This window comes from Humulus lupulus, chromosome 4 (assembly GCF_963169125.1).
Source record: "Humulus lupulus chromosome 4, drHumLupu1.1, whole genome shotgun sequence".
In the NCBI taxonomy this organism is placed as follows: Eukaryota; Viridiplantae; Streptophyta; class Magnoliopsida; order Rosales; family Cannabaceae; genus Humulus; species Humulus lupulus.
Window position 1 is genome coordinate 203,332,662 of NC_084796.1, and position 24,179 is coordinate 203,356,840.

Below are 24,179 nucleotides of genomic sequence, written 5' to 3' on the forward strand. Positions count from 1 at the left end.
TGAAACCGAAAAATGTGCATATTTTTTGTGAGTTTCTGGAGATGTTTCCCGAAGAATTACAAGGACTACCCCTGGACAGAGAAATCGAGTTTGTAATCGAGCTTGCACCAGAAATAGCTCCGATCTCTAAAGACCTTATCAAATGGTGCCTGTGGAGTTAAAGGAACTTAAGAACAAGCTACAGGAGTTGTTGGATAAGGAGTTCATAAGACCTAGCCATTCGCCATGGGGAGCACCAGTCCTTTTTGTGAAAAAGAAGGACGGGAATATGAGGATGTACATTGATTACCGAGAGCTCAATAAGGTCACCATTAAGAATAAATATCCTTTGCCTAGGATAGACGACCTTTTTTATCAACTGCAAGGGGCAGCAGTATTTAGGAAGTTTGATCTGCGATCCGGGTACCATCAGTTGAAAGTGAAAGAGGGAGACATTCCAAAGACGGCTTTCAGAACTCGCTACGAGCACTATGAATTCTTAGTGATGTCTTTTGGACTTACGAACGCCCCAGCAGCCTTTATGGATATGATGAACAAGGTATTTAAGGATTTCTTGGAAAAGTTTGTAGTAGTGTTCATAGATGATATCCTCATATACTCGAAGACCAAGGAGGAGCACGAGGAGCATTTGAGGTTGACTTTGAACAGATTACGAGAACATCAGTTGTACGCCAAGTTCTCTAAATGCGAGTTTTGGCTGGAACAGGTAACTTTCTTAGGGCACATAGTGTCTAAGAATGGGATAGCAGTAGCCCATCGAAGATCGAGGCCATCAGAGACTGGCCCCAGCCAAAGAATACCTTAGAAGTTCAGAGTTTCTTAGGGTTGGCGGGTTATTATAGGAAGTTTGTAGAAGGTTTCTCAAAGATCGCCACCCCATTGACCAACTTAACCCACAAACATCAGAAGTTTGCATGGGCTGAAAAATGTGAAGAGATCTTTCAAACCATGAAGGATAAGCTGATTTCTGCACCTATCCTTTGTGTTCCCACTGAGGGCGGGAAATTTGTGGTGTATTGTGATGCATCAAAGAATGGCTTGGGATGTGTGTTGATGCAAGATGGGAAAGTAGTAGCTTATGCTTCCAGACAGCTTAAGCATTATGAACAACGTTATCCCACTCATGACCTAGAATCGGCAGCAGTAGTGTTCGCACTAAGGATATGGAGACATCACCTGTACAGAGACAAGTGAGAGATATACACTGACCACAAAAGTCTAAAATAACTTTTCACACAAAAGGAACTAAACATAAGGCAGCGAAGGTGGTTGGAATTAGTGAAGGACTACGATTGTGAGATTATATACCACCCAGGCAAAGCCAATGTGGTTGCTGATGCTCTGAGTAGATGGGGACATGGGAATGCCTCAGCACTACGTGCAATAGAGATGCCTCTTCAAAAAGAGATCATAAATACCGGCATCGAAATTGTGACGGGAAGTTTGGCAAACCTCACATTGCAATCCTCCTTACTAGAACAAATTTGAGAAGGACACAAATTGGATGAAGCCTTAGTGAAAAAAGAGGCTTTGGTACAAGAAGGTGGCAGCAGCGATTTCACAATGTCTAATGGTGGATTGTTGAGATACAAGGATAGGATTTGTGTGCCTGACACTGCTGAAATTAAGGGAAGTATTATGAAAGAAGCGCATACAATGCCTTATTCCTTGCACCCAGGGTCCACAAAAATGTACCAAGACCTTAAGGCATTATATTGGTGGCATGGAATGAAGAGGGATGTTGCTGAGTTTGTTGCTAGATGTTTGACATGCCAGCAAGTCAAAACGGAACACCAAAGGCCAGCAGGGTTGCTCCAACCGCTCTATATTTCTGAATGGAAATGGGAGGATATAACAATGGATTTTGTGGTAGGTTTGCCTAGAACCACCAAGCAGCACGACTCTGTGTGGGTAATAGTAGACAGACTCACTAAGTCTGCCCATTTTCTGCCAGTCAAAACAACATACACGGCGGACCAATATGCTGAATTGTACGTAAGTGAGATAGTGAGACTTCATGGGGTGCCAAAGTCAATAGTTTCTTATCGTGAGTCAGTTTTCACATCAAAATTTTGAAAAGGGCTACAAAGAGCTATGGGATCAAGACTAAAGTTTAGCACCGCTTTTCATCCTCAGACCGATGGCCAGTCTGAGAGGATTATACATATTTTAGAAGACATGTTGAGGTACTGTGCTTTGGACTTTTCAGAGTTTTGGAACCGATATTTACCCCTAATGGAGTTTTCTTATAATAACAACTACCAATCTACTATAAGGATGGCTCCCTGTGAGATGCTATATGGGCGTAACGGTAGATCTCCTCTGCACTGGGATGAAGTTGGGGAGAAATAGATTTTAGGCCCTGAAGCAGTTAGGGAAGCCAGTGAGGCGAATGAGAAGATTCATCAAAGGATGCTTACCGCGCAGAGTAGGCAAAAGAGCTACGCTGACCTTAAGAGAAGGGACATCGAGTTTTCAGTGAGCGAGTTTGTGTTCTTGAAAGTCTCGCCAATGAAAGGTGTTATGCGCTTTGGAAAGAAAGGGAAGTTAAGCCCTAGATATATAGGTCCATTTGAGATTTTGGACAAAGTCGGGCAAGTTGCTTACTGTTTGGTACTTCCCCCAACATTAGCCGAAATGCATAACGTCTTTTACATCTCGATGTTGTGTAAGTATGCGTCAGACCCCTCTCATGTTTTTAGATACGAGCCGTTACAGCTGAAGCAGGACCTGAGTTATGATGAACAACCTTAGCGCATTATAGAAAAGGGAATCAAGGAATTGAGATCTGAAAGGATTCCACTAGTTAAGGTCCTGTGGAAGAATAGTACGGAACGAGAAGCAACATGGTAGTTGGAGGAAGACATGAAAGGAAGATACCCTGAATTATTTGGTAAGAAAGAATTTCGGGACGAAATTCCTTTTAAGGAGGGTATATTGTAGCGCACCAATTTTTTTTATATATATTTTGTTTGAATTTTTGTGTTTATTTTATTTAATTGTTAAGTGTTCTGATTTATTTTATTTAATTGTTTGTTTGTTTAAATTAATTGTTATAATTGTTTAGTATAATTTTGTGAAATTATTTGTTAAATGTTATTTATTTATTTTAAGTTTTAAAATGTGATTATTTGAGTTTTGGTTGAATACACTAAGGTGCATGGTAGGTAGTGATGCACTCTAGTTATTAAGTGTGTGCTAGTGCATGGTAGCATGGTGCACATCTGTAGAAATTTCTACACACTTTTAGATTCCTTTATTTGGAATTAATTAATTAAAAAAATAAAAAGAAAGGGAAATGAGAGTCTTGGACGTGTGGCATAGTGGGAATGCTAAGGGGAGAGTTTCCTATTTTATGTGGATAGTGATAATGCAAAATTGATGATAGACAATAAAGTGATATTTTTCTTCCTTCTAGATCAAATGAAATATCATTTTATTTAAGTAATTTAGAATAAACAAAATTAATGGGAAAAGTAAATAGGGGTAAGCTTTTGTGTTCACACAAATATGAATTGGGAAACAATTGTAGAAAAGGAATTGCCTTTTCTGATTTCCCGTAATCCTAAATCCAGCCTCAGTAAAACGAGCCTAACTTGGGTTTTGTATATTCAATTTGGACAAAATTATTACCAATAGAAATCCAATTAAATTATCTACATTTTTTATGAAATAGAACTTTTCCTAAAACGCAACTAAAATGGGTCAAAACCCAGCCCCAAGTCACAGGACCTTAGAGCTACAAAAATCAGATTTTCCTTATTAGTGTAGAAATCCAAGGAAGGAAAGGGGTAGTGGACAATTGCACCTGCCTTTTTTTGGGTAAATCAAAATGTATTTATTTAATTAATTAGATTTTAGAATTAAATAAATTTATAAGAAATTAACTTTTATTATTTTAGAAAAATAAAAACCTAGACACTATAAATGAAATCTTAGAACCCTAGAGAGCATTTTGCTCATCTCTTCTCTATACCACAGCCATCCACCTAGGGAGAGAGAGAGATAGAGAGAGAGAGAGAGAGAGAGGCGTGAAAGGGAGAGAAGGAGAAGAAGAAGAGGTCAAGCTTGGGTATGACTCTTGTGTTTGTTTTATGATTCTTTCTTTTAATTCTAGTATGATCATTAGGGTTTTTTCTAATTGTTAGTGTTCATCTTCATCTCCATCTTGATTCTTAAAAAAACTAGGGTATTCAAGAGAGGTTGCTTTTTGGGTGTTGGTCCTTGTGTTCTCTCAAGGAAGGTATTGGATTCACCCCTCTACATATGTATTGGTCTTGACTTCTTAGAGATTAAGAGTTCATGAATTGAAATAAAAGGTTGATAGTGTTCCTATTATTTTGTTGGTGGTATGTTATTGTGATCAGGCATGAAGGATTTTTGTGGGTTAATGCATGAAAGGGATTTAGAGTTGATTTTCCATGTATGATGATTTATGATATTTCATAATAGTGTAAATATGGGTTTCAGCCTATGCATGTCTATGGGTTCCCTATGTTTTAAGTTTTTGTGATTTTCAATATGTTAGATCCATGTTCTAGGACCTATGCGGTTTTGGTGTAATAATAATTTGGACTTTTGATAAATATGATTGCTGGAATTTTTGTAAAAATAAAAATGTGAAGTGTGTTTTAATAAGAGGAATTTGATTAGTATTTAAAATAAATTAAAACCCTAAACTATGGTAATATTAAAAATGGTATTTTTAATATAGTATGAGTGTTTATTTTAATAGTTATGATCTTTCTTTATTTTTATTTAGAAAAAAAAATATTGAATTTAATTTATTTGTGATTTTTAAACAAATTAAATGGTGGCTGAAAGTTTAGTTTAATAAGTTTAAAATAATTATTTAATTGCCACATGTGAATTTATGTTACATAACATTAAGTCTTAAAATAATTCAAGCAAAAATATATTTTTCCCACACTTAAAATTTATGCTTTTCTCACATCAATTATGTAATTCTATTAATTAAAATTAAATTGATATTTTTCTAAGGAAACATGGTAATCATAGGTATTTTAAATAAATTTCAACCCTTTGTTATTTCTTTGTAAATTGAAAATAATAAATGGATTTATCACATATATTTTTAAATGGCTAAATAAAACTATTTTTATGAAATAAAAATAATGTCTTCAGAGATTTAATCAACTTAGTAATTAAAGAAGATAAATAATAGTAAACAAAGCATGTTACAAGTCTAATATTTTGAAAAACGATAGAAGTAAGACGCGTAGAATTATCGTTTTAAACGCCACGTTTTAAAAACAGAGCATGTTACAAGTCTATTATTCTTTTTATGACCTTATGTGTAACTAAGCATATTTGTATGTTGTGTGTAACTCTTACCATGTGTGCATGCATGCACACATGAGTTATATGAGGGGGAAAAAATAGTAATTATGTGAAGCTAAGGGATGTTGTTTTGATTATGGTATAGGCTCGTTGAGAAGTTGCGGTTTTACTTAGCTTGGACCTGAGGTAAGGAAGTTAGATAGATTTTATGATTGTTTATGCTATGAATGGTAAGACTGTTGTGTGAAAGAAAATGTTATGAATTATGAATGCTATAATGTGATGATATGTTGGCTTGTATGAATGATGTATGATATGAATGGATGTTAGCGTGATGAACGCGACACATCAAAATGGGTTGCTAAGGATATGAAGACGTAACCCGAGTTACTAAGGATATAAAGACGTAACTCCAAGGGCGGACACGCCGAGGTTATTCAAGGACCAGATACTCTTGTTTACCTCAAAGGGTGGCATGGATAAGTTAGCGGGCCATGTTCACAAGGAATTATTTATGATTATGTTATGATGTTTTGTGATGTTTATAGTGATGTTATAATGTTTTGTTATGTTATGATGTTTATGATATGATGATGACGTTATGTTGACGTGAATATGTTTATGTTTATGATATTGACGTCATTTTTATGATGATGCTATGGTGTATAAAGATGAATGAAAGTGTTTGTAATTTTGGTGTATCTTACTTGCTTGTTGTTTGTACTTCCTTACTGGCCTTTTAGCTCACCCCCTTACTTTTCCTTCAAGGTAGCAAATAGGTTTTTCTATGGCACACGTGGTGATGTGGGGAGTTATGTCGTCCTGGTGTGTATGGCGTGGGGCATCCTATGGATGAGAAACGATCAATTCTAAATGCCATTTTATTTTAATAATGTTATGTTTGATGGGATTTTTCTTAAAATTGTCAGTGGGACTTAAACTTTTGTTTGTTTTAGAACTCTGCATGAAAACTGATATTTTCTTTTTAAACTTTTCGGCCCAATTTGCATGTTTTAAGCAAGACCCCACTAAAACCTTTATAATAAGTGGGTTTCTGTTATAAACCAATGAATATGTGAATGTTTTATTAAGTACTAGTTTAGGGCGTTTTACAGATTAACGGGGGAAAAGTGGCAAAAGACGGATTCGCCTTTGGGGGCGTTTGATGATTAAGAGTTTAACTAGGGGTAGCCTGGTCTTTTTCCAAGTTGGAGGGACTTAAGCACTAGAATGTTTCAGGTGAAGGAAATAGAACACTAAGGAAAACACAATCTCAGCTTCTTCTCTCTCTCGCTACACACTCTCTCTCTCTTGCACTTGGGGGTTTTGCTGAATTTTAAGGAGAATAGCTTGGAAATTGAAGGTTTAAGTTGGGAATTCAAGTAGGAGGAAGATAAGGGGTGTGGTTCTTCAGTGAAGTAAGAATATACTCTGTTTTCTGGTGAATTCTTGCCATGGTTTAAGTTTTTGTAGAATTTTAAACCAAGGGATGGGTTTTGATTTGGGTTAGTAATTGGTTTGGTTTTTGAGGTGTTTGTACTGCTTATGATGTGTTTTTTAGGGTTTTAAACTCATTTGGAACTTTAAGGAAAGTTTGGGATGAGATTTGGGAGCTTTGGCTCGGGGAAAAATGGTGGAAAACCTCAATTTTTCTGGGTTCGCATAGGGGTGCCGCGGCGCTGGGATGTTCTAGGGTAGGAGCCCTAGCTGTGTGTCGCGGCACCTGTTAGTCTATGCCGCGGCGCTAGGCCATTTTCAGGGGCCTTCATTTTGCATTTTTAGGACATAGGCTTAGGGCTCGGGGGAAGATTTCACCACCCCGTGTGGGGGAATTGGAGGTCCTGAGAGCACAAATTGGTCCTGGGGTTCAATTATGGAATCAAATAGTAATGAGAACGTTATTTGTGGGTTGTGACTAGGTTACCGCTAGGGCTCGGGAGAGATTGTTCTTAAGAGTTGTTCTTGCTTGCCTAATTGCTTGCACTCAGACCAAAGGTAAGAAAACTGCACCCGGTGCGTGAGATGCATGGTTAGGGCTCGACCCAGTTGATAAATGTAATATGATTGGGGCTCGGCCCAGCTGTCGAATGTAATATGATTAGGGCCTGGCCCAACTGTTAAATGTGAACATGTTTAGGGCTCGGGCCCAATTAATGAGCGTGATTATAATTGTGCCTGTGTATATCTATTTTAGTATATTGTAATGCATTGTATCTATGTGTATAACGAATGTGTTATATGGATGTTTGTTCTGTCTAGGAAGCTTGGTTTATAAGCTGAGAGAATGTCTACTGCATCTGATTAAAGACTCAGCCTACTAGTTGAGGTCATATTTGGTTAAAGGGCATGACTTATGAGTCAAGGACTTACTAGGCTCGACTTATAAGTCGAGGGGTTACAAGACTCGGCTTATAAGTCGTGGTCGGCACTTTGCGTGCTGAGCGCAGGCCATTATGGCTAGGCCACCCCGAGAGTGTATTATGCACTTGACTGGCTCGAATGCCACTTAAATATATAGACGTGTGACACCAACTTATGTGACTTTGTGGTCGCTTACCTGTACATTGTGTTGGCTTAGTTTCAGTTACTACTGTTAATCATACTGTTATATTCTAATGCTTATATGAATTTGTTAATATGTTTTTTTGCTGAGTCTTTTGGCTCACAGGTGCTATGTGGTGCATGTAAGGGTAAGGAGAAGCTTTTCCAGCCATGAGTTGGAGAGCGTTAAAGGAGATGTGTACATATGTCATCCGCTCGACTACCACGTCCAAGATATCGCAGGGGAACTAGGATTGGACCTTGTTTTGCCGCTTAGGTTGGCTTATTTTGTAATCCCTCAGTTGTACACAATTTATAAGGTGATATTTTGGGATCCCATGTAAAGACTAAAGTTTTATGGTTAATGGAATTGTTTATTCCTTGACCAAGATTTTTAATACCTAAACCTTTAGTGGCTTAATCACATGTGTTAGTCCAAATGACTCGTTTAGCGAGTCCAACACTAATTTAAAGACATGTGGTAACGGACCCTAATTAGTAGGGTGTTACATACATAGTAGAAAGCATAAAACCATACAAGCATGTGAATATTATAGAGATACATAAATACAATCATAAAACCATTAGAGTACTTACAAGATGCGTAGCGGAACAATGACTACACCCTTTGGATTCCCTAACATTTTGTCCTTGTTGAATGCTAGGTATTGCAAGGAATCCAAACCACTTTGAAACAAGACCTCAGTCTTCCAAGTCTTTATCTAAAATAACCTAGTGTTTGTGTGGGCAAGTCTCAACACATGAGAAGAGAATTCCTAGAGAGAAAACTAAGAGAGTGTGGGCGGCTAGGTATAGAATATTATGAGTGAATTTTTACCTTGTCAAATTCATCTTTTTTTAATGCATTCTATAACACTAGTATATATAGGTAATTAGCTAGGACATAAAATAGACTTTAGTGTCCCATTTTAATTTAATTATTTAATAATTACAATTAATTAAATACTTGTCAAAATTAACCAATTATAATTTTGACATTTATTTAATTCATTTTCTTAATATTAATACCAATCTATCAATATTAAAAAAATTGTCCCAATTGGCTATAATACTCTCTTTTTGAGACTTTGCAATAAAATCTTCAAAGTTTCTTCTATTTCTTTTCTCACAAAATATCAATAAATAATTTAACATTATTTAATTCCATTGAACTAGTAAATATGATATTTTTATAATTAATAATTAAATTAATTATTCAAGACTACTAGGTTCATTTTGATAAGATATGGCATGGGGACCATGGATCTATGAACTTAAGCTCCAATAAGTTACCGTGAGTTTATTTATAACAAATAAACTCACTACCTTATTAATTCCTCGTTACTCCACTATAGACTCAGAATTGAACTCTTGAATTCATAGAACGATTTACACCAAATGGAAATATGTTATCCATTGTTATAACCATAACCGCCATTCAATCCTCTATAGTTGATCTACTAATGAGACAAGTGCAAATTACCGTTTTACCCCTCATTGGTATTTTATCCTTAACTCCCACTAAGTTCCTTGTAAATGATATTTTCGAAAACTTAATTACAGAAATGAGTACTCAGTCATTTAACACTTGAACCAAGCTATAAGGAAATCATCATTTCACTTCTAAAACAGAAGTTATAGATTTCATGTCTATGATAAATACTCCCACTCAATTATACTACTAAATCTCCAATATGTAAGTATGAGCTAGTTCTGAGGGTAAGCTGGTAACGAACAAATCAATAGACTTGAATAATACAATTAGCAAAATATTAATCACTCAGAATTAAGATTAAATTGACTCATGGTCAACGTTGTGATATGATTAGATTAGATAATAACGACACTTACTTATCTTATCAATAATCAATATCGATCCAGTCCAATGTAACAAAATACATCTGATCTTATCTACTTGGTCAATGTCTTGGATAAGACATCACACCCCGAATGTGTCAGTAGATCATATCGTAGATTACCAGTTCAGTAACAATCCAATGCACTGACTTAATCTTAGGACTCGTTTATTTAAACATATAATTACAATTATAATCCACCGTGACCTAGTCACTATAATTGTAATTTTTTATATGTTCGGGATTTTATAAAACAAGCAAGCAACACGATTTTCAAACTAAATAATTTCTACATCTTTTACTGACAATATAAAATTGTGTTACATGTCCAACATAGTTTTATAAGGGCATAAAACCCAACAAACTCCCACTTGTCCTTTTAAAACAAATGGGACATGTTTATCAAAACCATTCATTTTACATGTTTCACAATTATGCTCTTTTCTTATATATTTGTAAAGGGATATGAAAGAGTGCCTTACAATGCTATCTTCATCACCTTCACATCACGCCTTCTGTTGGGAATAGTGCCCTTAAAGTAATTGTAGTTGAAAAATATTTTAAATGAAATAAATAATTGAATTGAATTATTATATGTATAGAGTATTTGGATATTATGTTGATAATATTAAGTAAATATCAGATGATTCCAAAGTTCATCTATGTGGTCTTAATCTCATATTGGTATGAGAGGATCGAGATTGAGATAATGAGCTTAAAACAGTTCATAGTAAAATAAAGTTATGGAATCTTTAGATTAATTACTGCTGGTACCGTTCACTAGTATTATGAATACAAGTGACCTAAATCTGTGTCACTAGTGTAATAGGACACTTTAGTGAAGGTACTTTATATATAGTGATATATAGAACTGGACGAGATGTGATTTGTTAATACTTGTTTAAATACCATTTCGTAGTATTAATCAAAAACAACAAACAATGATCATATACATGATGATCTTAATCCTGAGGTTACTATCAACTCCTATATATGTCATCTGATCTAATGCACTGGCTTAATCTTAGGACTCTTTCTTTTTAACATATAATTACAATTATAATCCACTGTGACCTAGTCACTATAATTGTAATTATTTATATGTTCGGGATTTTATAAATGTTTGTATTATTCCAATTTTTGTCCGTGTTTTCACCAAATGACAAGTGGCAATCCGAGTAGGGCACGTGGCGAGGATGCGCTCCGAGGGTCAGTCCTTGGAGGGTGGATATCTCGGCTAACGGCCACGTCCCTTGGATAAAGGTAGGGCATAGACATCTCTCCGAGGCCATGCCCCGAGGACTAGTTAGCAGTCCTCAAATTCCTTTCAAATAGTTGTTTTTCAAGCCAAGGACCTTGTTCTCGTGACCTAGAAGGCTAGCCATGTGTAAACCAGTGCGGGTTTACAGCGTCGGAGGATCGTCTGACAACCTTTTTGGTGATCTGTTCAATGTTGTCAATTGTACGACTCGACAATTCGCACTCCCACTAAGTCGCCTGACAAGGAAATATGTGCGGCATGCCCTGACAGTGCCAGGGCATTTTCCCAATAAAGTAGGTAATTTTCTGCAGTGGACCCTGTGTTTATCGCCTTAGCCGTGGTCTCTGATTAATGCAGCCCAATGCATAAAAGTGGTATTAATACCCCAATAACTGGGAGAATGTCTATTAATTATATATGATTATAAATTATTGATCCCAACCTCTATAAATAGGGCTGGGTATCTCATTGTAAAGGGTTCAAAATTTTTATAGAAAGAGAGTCTTGTACTCAGAGCAATATAAACGCTGCCTGAGAAACTCCATTGGAGATTTCCCTAGCAAGCTTCCAATCTCCTTAATACCAGAGACTCGTGGACTAGGGCTCTTTTATATCCTGAACCACGTAAAAATTGTTGTGTTCTTGTTGTTTATTTCTTTAATCTATCATCTTTACGTTGATAGCGAAAAAGGCAATCAACATTTTGGTGCTTTCATTGAGAGCTTGAAGAAAGGATTCAAAACATTTACAGCCATGGTAACGACTCGAAGAAATGTCATAAATGATGTAGTCCCTCCTACCAAAATTGAAGGAGGGGAAACCAGTCAACAACCACCTCAGGACATGCCTGAAATGGTGGAAGATTATGACGAAGATGCCGAGTATGACGGTGAGGATGACGATGATGACCAGGAATACTATGAGGAAGAATACCCTCAGCCCATGGACGCGGAGGAAACACCAGAGGTGGTGGTGCTTCGTGAACAGGTGGCCACCCAATAGCAAAAGATTGATGCCTAAGAGGGTAACATCGCTGCCCTACAAGAGATGGTACTTTCCATAAAGGCCACTCTTGTAGCCCAAGGGATACGAGTGGACCCCAATGGTAGTGTACCACATGGGTACCCAACTGGCGTGCCACCTGCACACCCTATTGGAGTGCCACCTATCAATATAGTTGGTGTGCCCCCCGGGCACCCGGCTGAAGAGGTGCGAGATCCTGTAGTTGGAGGGTCCACCAAGCATGCATCATGATTTGAAACCCTAGTGCTGCCACCGGATCGTGGCAAAGGAAAAGTTGACAATAATCCTGCTCCAAAGAAAAAGAAGGCTCTTGAAGATCCCGAGGGCCATGAGATTCCCAAGCAGGCTGGTAAGGGTAATGGCCCAGGGGCCCGAGGACACTGCTAGGCTGTCAGGGCCCGTGGAGCTCGGGGAGTTCCACCCCGACGCACCTAAATGGACCACACAAGGCTTGGAGGTGGTGTCCCCTTAGGATCTTGCCAACCCCATAAGAACACTGGTCCGGGGATCTGCCCAAAGAACGTCTCACAGAATAAAGAATGTGGCATTAGTATCTCTGTAAATGATGAGAATATTGAATCCAATGGAGAAACCGAGGTGGTTAGTCCCGAGTATAACAGAGCGTTCTAAGGTCAGGCTGACCTACGAGACAAACTTAATGCCCGAAGGTGCAATAAGGCCAAGGGATGTGAGCCCACCAACAAGGGTCTATCTGACCTGCAGAACAACCTCAACCCCTGAAGAAGAGATAACCCAGCGCAGAGCGTCAACCAAGACCGCGACTCTCTTCGCACATAATTAAAGAGTCTGAAGAAGATCTTGCTAAGAATGGCCAGATGGCAAGGCCACGACTCAAACTCGGAAGCCGAAGAAGTGGATCCATGCACTCCCCACATTGTGGAAGCCCCCTAGTGTCATCTTGAAGCCAAAGAAGGTCTTCAAGATGTTGGACATCCCGCCCTATGATGGCAGCTGGGACCCCACCGACCACTTTTTCAAGTTCAACTAATTGATGTCAATGCACCACGTCTCCGATGACGCTAAATGTCACGTTAACTGGATCACTCTAACGGGACCAACAGATGAGTGATTCAAGAAGCACCGACCAGGATCCATTCACTCGTGGCATCAGTTTTCATCTGCCTTTCGAAGGCAATTCATAGGAGCTAGTAAGTTTTGAGGTCAATACTTTGGCCAACATTAAACAATCGCCCTTCGAAACCCTCAAGGAATACATCAAGCGCTTCAAGGAGGAGGCGGCGAGAACCAAGAGGGTTGACGATGGCCAGCAGTTCATGGCCTTGTAGGTTGGCATTCGCGCGAGGTCTCCACTTTGGGATGACCTCCAGCGGAGGGGATGTTATGGCTCGATGACTTCATTCGTCGGGCACAAGAGTATATCAGCTGGGAAGATGCCCAGATTGGAGCGTTCGGAGGACCCATCTCCTTCCTCGCTCTGACAACATATGGCCCCGTGGCTCCGAGAATCTAGTATTCCCCTTACGCTCCTATCCAACCAGACTTGGGAGGAGTCCAACCCAGTCTGAGTGTCCCACCCACAAGTTTCAATGTTGTACTGACTCCTGGATTCAATGTAGCCCCGACAGGATATGGAGCGGCACCCACTGGATACAGTGCTTTTCAGCCTGCATTCAGTGTCGGAGTTGTCACTCTATCCTAGTCTGCTGCACCCATTAGAACCCCCAGCAGCAGTAGACGTGGGGGCAAAGATAAGGGTCGAAAGCCCAAGGGAAATGCAAACGCACTGGCCGAGCAGGGAACTAGCTCTGTTGAGAAGTATGTCTCGCAGTACACTGAGTATACTAACTTGGTGGACTCCCGAGAAAACATCTTTGTGGCCACGAAACAACATGTTCATTATTGGAAGCCATAACCCATCCGGAGGGATAGGGAAAGCCGAGATCAAAACAAGTTTTGTCGTTTTCACAACGACATAAGGCACCACACCAATGAGTGCCGCCAGCTCAAGGATGAGATCGAAAACCTCATCAAGTTGAGACATCTTCACCAATATGCTAAGGGTGGAGCACGCCAGGTACAACTCCCCACGACTGGAGTGCCCGTGCCACCAGTGGGTCCGCAAGTCCCAACAGTCACTCCTGTGGCCCCGCAACATCCACCGGTCCGATGACCTCCTCTGGTGAACGGGCGAGTAAGAACCATTTCAAGAGGGCCCCACCTAGGGGGCACTCCCCAAGGCTCGCAAAACAGGTAATGCAAGCTTTAAATCATGACGACAAGGTGATGGTTTTGGCTCAGTTGCCTACCCAAATGCCTCGAATGATTGACCAAGTCATAACATTCTCCGAAGACGATGCTCATAGAGTACACTTCCCACACCATGACCCGTTGGTAATTGAGAGCCAAGTCTCCAACAAAATGGTGGCACGGATTTTGTTGGATAACGGGAGTTCGGTGAACATCCTGTTTAGGTCAGCCTTCAAGAAAATAGGGCTAACCACTGCAGATTTGTCCTTGTGCGCCTCAACCCTTTACAGATTCTTGGAAGAAGCCCTCATCCCGATGGGCAGATAAAGCATCTTGTAACACTTGGAGAAGCCCCTCACAAGGCCTTCAAACACTACTCCTTTTAGGTGGTAGACTACTCCTCGGCGTATAATGCCATCTTGGGACGGCCTGTCCTGGTAGAGTTCAGAGTCATCACTTCCATTTTCCACCTGTGCATGAAGTTCCCCATGGAGGTGGGGATTGGTGTTTTTTGCTGAGACCGGAAAGAGGCGAGATAGTGCTACAATGTGTCTCTCAAGACCCTCGTGATGGTGGTATAGACAGCAATCCCTGAGCAGTTTGAGGTTTTGGAAGTACAAGCAGTCCAGGAGATCGGGCCCGACGAATTGGACCTGAGGGTTCAAGAGGAGAGGGTCATTGAACCAATAGAGGAGGTGGAGGAGGTAGTTATTGATACCTTCACCCCTGATAGAAAAATAAAAGTTGGGGGAAGCTTGAAGTCGAAAGTTTGAGAAGCATTGGTGGACTTCCTCTGAGAAAACCAAGACGTGTTTACTTGGTCACATTCCGATATGACTGGAATTGATCCTAACATCATCTACCATGCCTTAAATGTTGATCCTAACTTTGCTCCCATCCAGCAAAACCAAAGGACGTTTGATCAAACTCGGAAAGAGGCTCTCAAGGCCGAGGTAGACAAGTTCCTCACCAACGGATTTATCCGAGAAGCCTAATATCCTAGGTGGCTATCCCTGTTCTTGTGCCAAAGCCAAATGGCACCTGGAGGACATGCATCGATTTCTTGTACCTTAACAAATCTTATTCGAAGTACTACTTCCCCCTTCCCAAGATAGATAAGATGGTCGATGCCACCTCTAGCTACAATCTATTATCACTCATGGATGCATACTCGGGCTATAACCAAATATCTATGCATGTCAACGACCAGGACCATACAACTTTTTAGATTGATAAGGGTGTCTACTGTTACATCATGATGCCTTTCGGACTGAAGAATGATGGTGCCACCTACCAGAGACTGGTAAACCGGATGTTCAAAAACCAACTAGGGCGAAACATGGAAGTCCACATGGACAACATGCTGGTCAAGTCTAGGACAGCTCCCAACCATGTGGGCGACTTGGCTAAGGTTTTCTGGGTGCTCCGCCGGTTCAGAATGAAATTAAATCCCTAAAAGTGAACAATTTGGGTCGCCTACAAAAAGTTCATAGGTCTCATCGTTAGTGCTCGAGCAATTAAGGCAAACCCCGAGAAGATCAAGGCCCTAATCGAGATGTCATCTCCTTGGAAGCATAAAGATGTACAGAGCCTGACAGGAAGGATTGCAGCTTTGAGTCGTTTTGTCTCCATGGCAACGGATAAGTGCATCCCTTTCTTCCGACGAAGTCAGAGATTTGAATGGTCGGAAGAGTGTGAATAGGCATTCTAGCAGCTCAAGGTGCACCTCTCCTACTCTATATGGTTGTCTTGGAGAATGTTATCAATGCTGCATTGATGCAAGAGGAAGGTCGTGTTTAGCACCCCGTCTATTACGTTAGCAAAAGACTCTTCGGAGCAGAGTCTAGGTACCCGCTGATGGTGAAGTTAACTTTTTCCCTCATGGTGACTTCTCAAAAACTAAGATCCTACTTCCAAGCGCATCCAATTAAGGTCCTCACAAACCATCCCCTTAGGAAAGTCATTCAAAAGCCAAAGTCATCGGGAAGACTCTTGAAATTGTCAGTGGAGTTGAGCCAGTTCGACATCACCTACCATCTGTGGACTGCTATAAAAGGTCAGGCACTGGCCAATTTCATCGCCAAGTGTACTGGGAATCATGAGAAGCCTGAAGGTGTCACAGTGGTCGGACCAGCTTGGAGATTTTATGTGGATGGTCTTCAAATGAGAATGGTGCTGAAGCTGGACTCATTTTGGTTTCCCTCGAGGGGCACAGAGTGCACAGTGCACTCCGTTTTGGGTTCAACGCCTTTAACAATGAAGCAGAATACAAAGCCTTAATCGGTGGACTCCGAGTAGCACTTGAGCTCAAGGCCGATGGCTTCAAAAATTTTAGTGACTCTCAACTCGTGGTAAACCAAGTACTCGGAGAGTACAAGGCCCGGGGAACAAAAATGGTAGCGTATTTGGCAAAGGCTTGAGAAATGTTGCATAACTTCAGAAGATTCACTATTCAGCTGGTGCCGCAAGAGCATAATTCCAATGCTGATGCCTTGGCCAAGTTGGCCACCACCAAAGATGTTGAGTTGATCAATGTGCTCCCCATTGACTACATGGATGCTCCAAGCATCTCAGCTCTCGACGAGGTGGAAGCTATACACCCCCAAGATGGATGGATTGAGCCAAAAATAAAATATCTTGTCTCTGGGGAGCTACCCCAAGATAAGAAGGCAGCTCGAAAGCTGTTGTATCAGGCACCTCGGTACATAATCATGGACAGTAAACTATATCAGTGAGGTTATTCTTTGCCTTTGCTCCGAAGTGTGTCCAAGAAAGAGGCCAGTCTGATACTCCGAGAAGTACACGAGGGCTTTTGCGGAGACCACACCGGGGGCAAATTCTTTCTAAAACGATCTTGAGGCAAGGATTCTTTTGGCCCATCATGAATGGAGATGCGATGGATTATGTCAAGCAGTTAATAAGACACTCAAATCCACTTTGAAGAAAAAAGAAGCTTGTCCTAAGGAGTCACTTACGGCATTGTGGAGTTATCGCACCACTGCCATGACTTCCACTGGCCACTCGCTGTTCTCCATGGCCTATAGGTATAAGGCTATCCTCTCAATTGAGGCAGCGATCTCCATGCACCGACAGGAAATGTATGACCCAACCACGAACCATGCTTTACTGCGAGAATCCCTGGACCTCGTGGAGGAGCTCCGTGAAGCTTCTCAGCTTTGAGTAGTGTCCTACTAGTAGAAGGTAGCCAGGTATTTCAACTCTAAAGTGAAGGATAGAAAGTTTGGGGTTGAAAACCTGGTGTTGCGAAGAGTCTACTTAGCCACCCGAGACCCTAGTGCAAGAGTGCTGGGATCTAACTGGGAAGGCCCTTACCAATTCGAGAGCATTGTCTGTCCGGGGACATACAAATTGGCTTAACTAAGTGAGGAGTTGATTCCCCATGCCTGGAATGTCGAGCATCTTTGCCTGTATTACCATTAATTTTTGTAGTACCCTTTGTAGCCTTCAGGCACATTTAATGAAAACCGTGTATATAAAACATGGTAGAAAAGAAATTTATTGGCTACTTATATTTCTTAGTTTCCTTTATTCTGTTATTGCTATGTATAAGAGCACCCGCTCACTGGCCTGAACAAGTGAACGCAGACTTGTCTCCGATCACTTGGGGGGCATGGAGGTAGGGCAGCATCACGATTTGCAGGGAGCGACCAAGGAAACTAAGCTTGTCAAGCGGAGTAAGCCTAGTGTCACCACTCTGAGTATAGAAAAACCTAGGAAACTAATTGAGTCTAGCCTAGGAGACTAAGCTTATTCCAAGCAAAATAGGGCTTCACACCTAAAAATTAGACAATCTTAGTAGCGTGAGAATAAACTCTTGTTATCTCCCGTGGACATCGAGCCCTAGGAGCTCTGACCAAGTCTTTGATCTTGAGATGCGAACGGAAGACCGAGTATGTAACGTCCCAAACTCCCTAATATGGCTTAGTGCCTGGATTAGGGGGGCAGGAGAGCAATAATTGGTTTAATGTGTTATTATGTGATTATATTCATGATTATGTGAGTTATATTTTTATATGGCGGTATTCGCATGCATGTGGGCCCGTTTTTTATTAGAAGGGCATTTTCATAATTTTGGCCTGTTGATGACATATTTGTATATTTGGGTGCATATATGTGATATATGTGTGAGATCACATTATTATGTGGATATATTTGAGTTACTCGGCACGAGGCGATCCTAGGAGGCAAGTTAGTGGTTTAGTCATAATGGGGTCAAATACTTGGCTCGAGGTGAGCCTAGGGGTAATTTGGTACTTAGTACATTAGCGGGATTGAGCAGGTAATGGGAAATTATTTGGTAATTATTTGAGGACATTGGGATAACGGGGAATGTGAGTCGTTAATTATGATTAACAGGACAAATGGCTAATGACAAGTTTGCCCTTGGGGCATCAAAGGACCTAGATTTGACTAAGGGGTAAAAGGGTAATTTCCTAGCATATGGGAGGATTTATACAGAACACTCTAGCTTTCTTTTTCTCCCCTCTTCATAGTTCTCTTTCTCTTGCTCTCTTGAGCTGTTTATTTTTAGAAAAGAAAAGAATCTTTGAGGCTAGGCTTAAGGATTTAAGATTGAATTGTTGCAGCTAAGAGACTTCAATTCACATATGAGGTAAGGGTTTATAAACTTTGTTTTAGTTGGTTTTCTCTATGGTTTTGGCTGTTATTAAGCTTGAAAGTTTAGGGTTTTGATTGGGTTGTTGGTGCTATTTTGAATGTGTTAAAGCCTGGGTTTTGACGCTGATATTGTGTTGATAATGGTTAAGGGTTTTATTTTTGGCTTTAGGAAAGATTTGTTATGATTTTGGTTGAGTTTGGGCTGAAGGAAAAACAAGGTTGCTGGGTTTGCAGGGTCAAGTCACGGCCCTGTTCTTGGGCACCGCGGCCTGTGCAAACCCTAGGGCCTAGGGGGGCTCTGTTCTGATGGCGCGTCGCGGCCCTCTGGGGCTAGTCGTGGCCCGCCCCCTGGACCCAAACAAGGGGGCTTTCTGTCTGGGAGGCGCGCCACAGCCCTTAGGGGCAGGTCACAGCCCACCTCGTCCTTTTTGGCCAGCCTAGGTTTTAATGATGGGGTTTTGAATAGGGATGCACAATTTCCCCATGGGGACGGAGCCCCGTGGGGACTCGCCCCTAATAGGGTGGGGACGAGGATAACTTTCAATCCCCGAATGTTAAATGGGGCGAGGACGAGGATAGCACTCCTCGCCCCGACAGGGCCCCATTTAAATTTTTATATATTTTTGTAATATTTTATATGTATTTTATATATTTCTTTATGTGTTTTTGTAGTATTAGTAGTAACTTTTTTAATATTTTAAATGCTATTTAGGATAGTGCTTAATATTTTAAATATTAATATTGTGCAATATTTTAATTTACATATAATTTACGATTTTTATTTTAAAATTTTAATTTAAAATTTATTTTTTAAATAAATGGGTTCCCTGTGGGGATTCCCCGCCCCAATATGGGATTCGCCACCCCGTCCCCGACGGGGAATAATCGGGGATGGGGCAGGGACGGGGATTAGAAATATAAATGGGGACGAGGACATGGACAGGGGTAGCACTCACCGCCAATTCCCTGCCCCGTGTGCATCATTAGTTTTGAACCTTAAGGCTCGGGATCGAATCTACTACCCGGTTTAGTAGAATTCGAGGTCCCGGAGGCTAGGACTTGGTCCGGAAGCCTTTAATTTCTCATTATTGACGGGATTTTATATTTGAATATGACTAGGTTACCGCTAAGGGCTCAAGATCAGGATCATGCTTGAGGGTCTTTCTTAATTTATTTTACACTCGAACCTGAGGTAAGAAAACTGCACCCAATATTTGACATACATGATTAGGGCTTGGCCCAAATGTTGAATATGGTTTTGATTGGGCATTGGCCCCTGTAAATGCACATGATTAAGATTATGCCTATGATTATTGATGAAGCATGTTGAGTGCTCTATATATGGATATTTGTTATATGATGAATGCTTGTTTGCATTATATACTTGAGAAAAGCATTGACTTATCAGTCTGAGCGTTGGTCGTAAAGCATTGACATATGAGTCAAGGGCGGAAATAGCGCGTCAAGTGCTAGTCGATATGATTAGATCTAATTAGGAGAGAATTACACACTCGATCGACCAAATGGTCGTAGAAAACTAAAGCGCTTGACTAGCTCTATGGCTAGTTACTCACAGCTAGGACAAAGGGCACAGGGTGACTTTATGGTCACATAGCTAGGGAAAAGGGGCCCTGGTTAACCCTATGGTCATTTGATTAGGGTTGTGAGCCCCAGAATGATTCTATAATCATTTATTGGTACTTATATGCATGCATGAGTAGGTTATTACTGCTAGGTATGCTAGATATACATTTGAATCCGTATATATTGCTCATGCACTTGTATTAAGTTTTCTTGCTGGGCCTTGGCTCACGGGTGCTATGTGGTGCAAGTAAAGGAAAAGAAAAGTTGGACCATCCATGAGTTGGAGAGCTTAGGTGGCGACATGTACAGATGTAGCTGCTTGACCACCACGGCCAAGGTTTCTTAGAGGAACTAGGGTTTAACCTTATTTTTGCCGCTTAGGTTGGCAGATTGTAACTTTTGAGTTGTAATGAACATTTTGAAACTGTAAACAACTTTGTAAATGTTATTATGGGATCCCATGTATAGTTTAATATTTTTAATGAAATATCCATTCCTTTTAATCGAAATTTTAACCCCTGGACCAGTAATTACATATAGATTCACGTTTATGGCCTAATGACTCGTTTAGCGAGTTAAGCACTATTTAAAATACACAGTGTAACGGTCTTGGCTAACTAGGGCGTTACAGAGTACTCCGTACTTGGTCCCGGGGCAGACTTGGGATGCCTCCCATGGACACTGCACCCAAGGAGTTATGCCCTAGTCCTCTGAATGCCTCGAATATTATAGCATCGTGAAGTCCATGACATGGGGAGCTTAGCTAGTCGACGAGTGAAGCACCCTTAGTATCGTGGGATCCCATAGCTAAAAAACTTGGAGAAAATCCAACATAAAAAATTCAGTAACGCGAACTTAGAGATTCGGGTTACCTCCCGAGGACAGCGCGCGCCCGAGGAGTAATAACCAAATCCTAATCTTCGAGATGTGAATGGATGCTCGATTCATTTGTACTCAGATACCTCCTGTGGACATCGCGCTCAGGAAGCCCTGACCGAGTCAGTCTTGACGCGTTGTCGGGATCTGAGCTAAATACTTGGAGGAGTAGACCCTAAAAGTAACCCTTAGTATTGCTAGTACGGATTAACATCACCTCCCGAGGACATCGAGCCCGAGGAGTTGTGAGATGATCTTGACAGGCGAAGGTGTAACGCCCTACTTCCTTAGAGCCGTTATTAAGTGAGTTTTAAGACAAAACAGTGTGCAAAGACTCGCTAACCGAGGTTTTTAAAATGAAAGTGTGACTAATTAAAAGTTAAGGCTGTAATCTTTGAAAATGCGTGGTTTCATTGAAACTTCTAGTATTAAACATTTGGGATCCCAAACTAAGGTTTGAAAACTATTTACATCTTGAAATAAGCTTACAGTTGATTAGTTATAAAAATCATAGATTATTACAGCCATTTCTCGTAAAAACCCCCAACCAAAGCAGTCGGGCAGGCCAAACATGTACGCGTCGCTTCACGCTCTCCGTACTCATGGTTGGTTGACTCAGTCTTTGCCCTTACCTGCAACACAGAGCACCCGTGAGCCGAAGCCCAGCAAGAAAACTCATGCAGAACATAACATATGCAATTTATACAGTTCATCATATCAGATAATCCACAGATAAACAAGTCAACCATTAGACTAAGCAAACACGGCCATGCCGCCCCAGAACCCTTACCACAGCCTGGGGTCTCGGTCCTCTCCGTAAGGATCTCACATGTATCCTCTGGGTCCTACCCTGAATATAAGCATCCCATGTGCTAAGTGTTACTTCCGGCCCCGCTGCCGTTCTCGGCCATGCCGCCCTCGGCCATAGCCGTACATTTCACTATAATCACACATATAGCATATCTCAAAATAACATTCAAACAAATATCAATTCATTTAAACCTGCACCCTAACATGTAATGCAATATAGGGTCATGCCCTGCAATCATCTCATCATGCAACATGCAATATAGGGCCGTGCCCCGCAATCACACTATGGGCCCATGCCCCATCCTACGGGTGTTATAGTTTTCTTACCTGCATTCCGAGCTTTTCGATGCACCAAGGCCACAAGCACGGTCCTCTAGCACGAGCCTCTCCGAAATCCTAGTCACAACACACATAAAACACTCTTTAATACTAACCAACCCAAAACCACTTCCCGGGACCAATCCCGCACTCTTGGGACCTCTAATTCCCTAAAACAATACATTGGAACCATCCCCCGAGTCCCCGGGCAAAAGCCCTAAAAACCAGAATTTTGGCTGTCAAAATTGGCCTAGGGTCGCGGCGCCCAGTGACTTTCCCACCTCCTAATGCAACCTCGCGCCGCGGCGCTCATACGCGAACCCAGATTTTCTGGGTTTTCCCATGCGTTTTTCCCGAGCTTCAACCTCTCCAAATCACCCCAAACAAATACCTCAACCCCAAAATCAAATCAAAACCTCATATAAACCATCTAACAACCCATAAACTCTAGATTCAAGCTCAAAACACAAACATACCCAACAATCCAACCTTAGATTGCAAAATCAGCAACTTCAAACTAAAACTTTAAAAACTTAACTCAAGCTTTAAATTTCACAAATCAAAACATAAATCAAACTTAAATATGCATAAAATCCTTACCTTAAGTAGAGAATTCACCCAAAAGCCTCCTTGATCTCCTCCTAAACTCCCACTTCAGCCCATTTTTCTCTTCTTCTTCTTCTTCTCATTGCCCTAAGTTTCCTTCTCTTTATTTTTAACAAAGCCATCAAATAACCCAAATCCCCAAACCGTATACCCTATAATCCCAGCTGAAAATTGTCTAAGCCCCTTGCCAAATGACCATGCTACCCCTCCAAATACTCCTTTCCCAACTAAGTCCTCAAGGGCACTCTAGTCTTTTCACTAATATTTCAATTCTACCATTTTCCAACTAAACTTGTTACTCACAGCAGTAACTAATGGTTACCCAGGTTACTCAATCACCAATAACCATTACCCGCTAAATCTCAACTTAACCATAGAATTCCCAAGGTACCCCTAGGCTCCTCCCGAGCCGGGTATAAAATCTCGTTGTGACTTTTAAGTTAATTTGCTCTCTAGGACCGTCTCAGCACGTGCACCACAATAATAACACCACACTCATGTGGTACAAATCACATAATACAATTATCACATATATGCCCTCAGCGGGCTAAAATTACCAATTTACCCCTATCATGCAAACAGGGTCCACATGCACATTTATTTCACCTAACATGCATACTAACCACGTAGTCATGCATCTCGAATGTTCAATCAGTCATATAACATGCTTTTAAATCATAACCATGCATTTAACTCATAAAGTCACACATAAATTCCATCATGCTCTCCTGGCACGCTAATCAAGGCCCTTAAGCCTTATTAGCGAATTTGGGTCGTTACAGAAGGTAACCCCGAGATATATGCTCGAGGGGCAAAGTTAAATCCCCTAACTGACCTTCCAGGTATTGCATACTTGAGGGGCAGGCAGTTGATGTGCAAGAACTCCTGAAAGCCTGAGTCTTTGGACTATAGGGACACAGGAGGACGACAAGTTAATGTGAGGACTCCGAGCCTGGGAAAACACTAAACTTCTAAAGGTTTGAGCACAATAGGTGACTCCATCTTGAGTCGTAGGAACTTGAGGACGCTGAGCTGTGTTAGATTAATGCTAAATTTTTCATTTAAGTTACTTCTAGGACTACGAGCCTACAAGAGACACTAAATGCTGGAAATCACCTATAAATGATTTTGAGTTC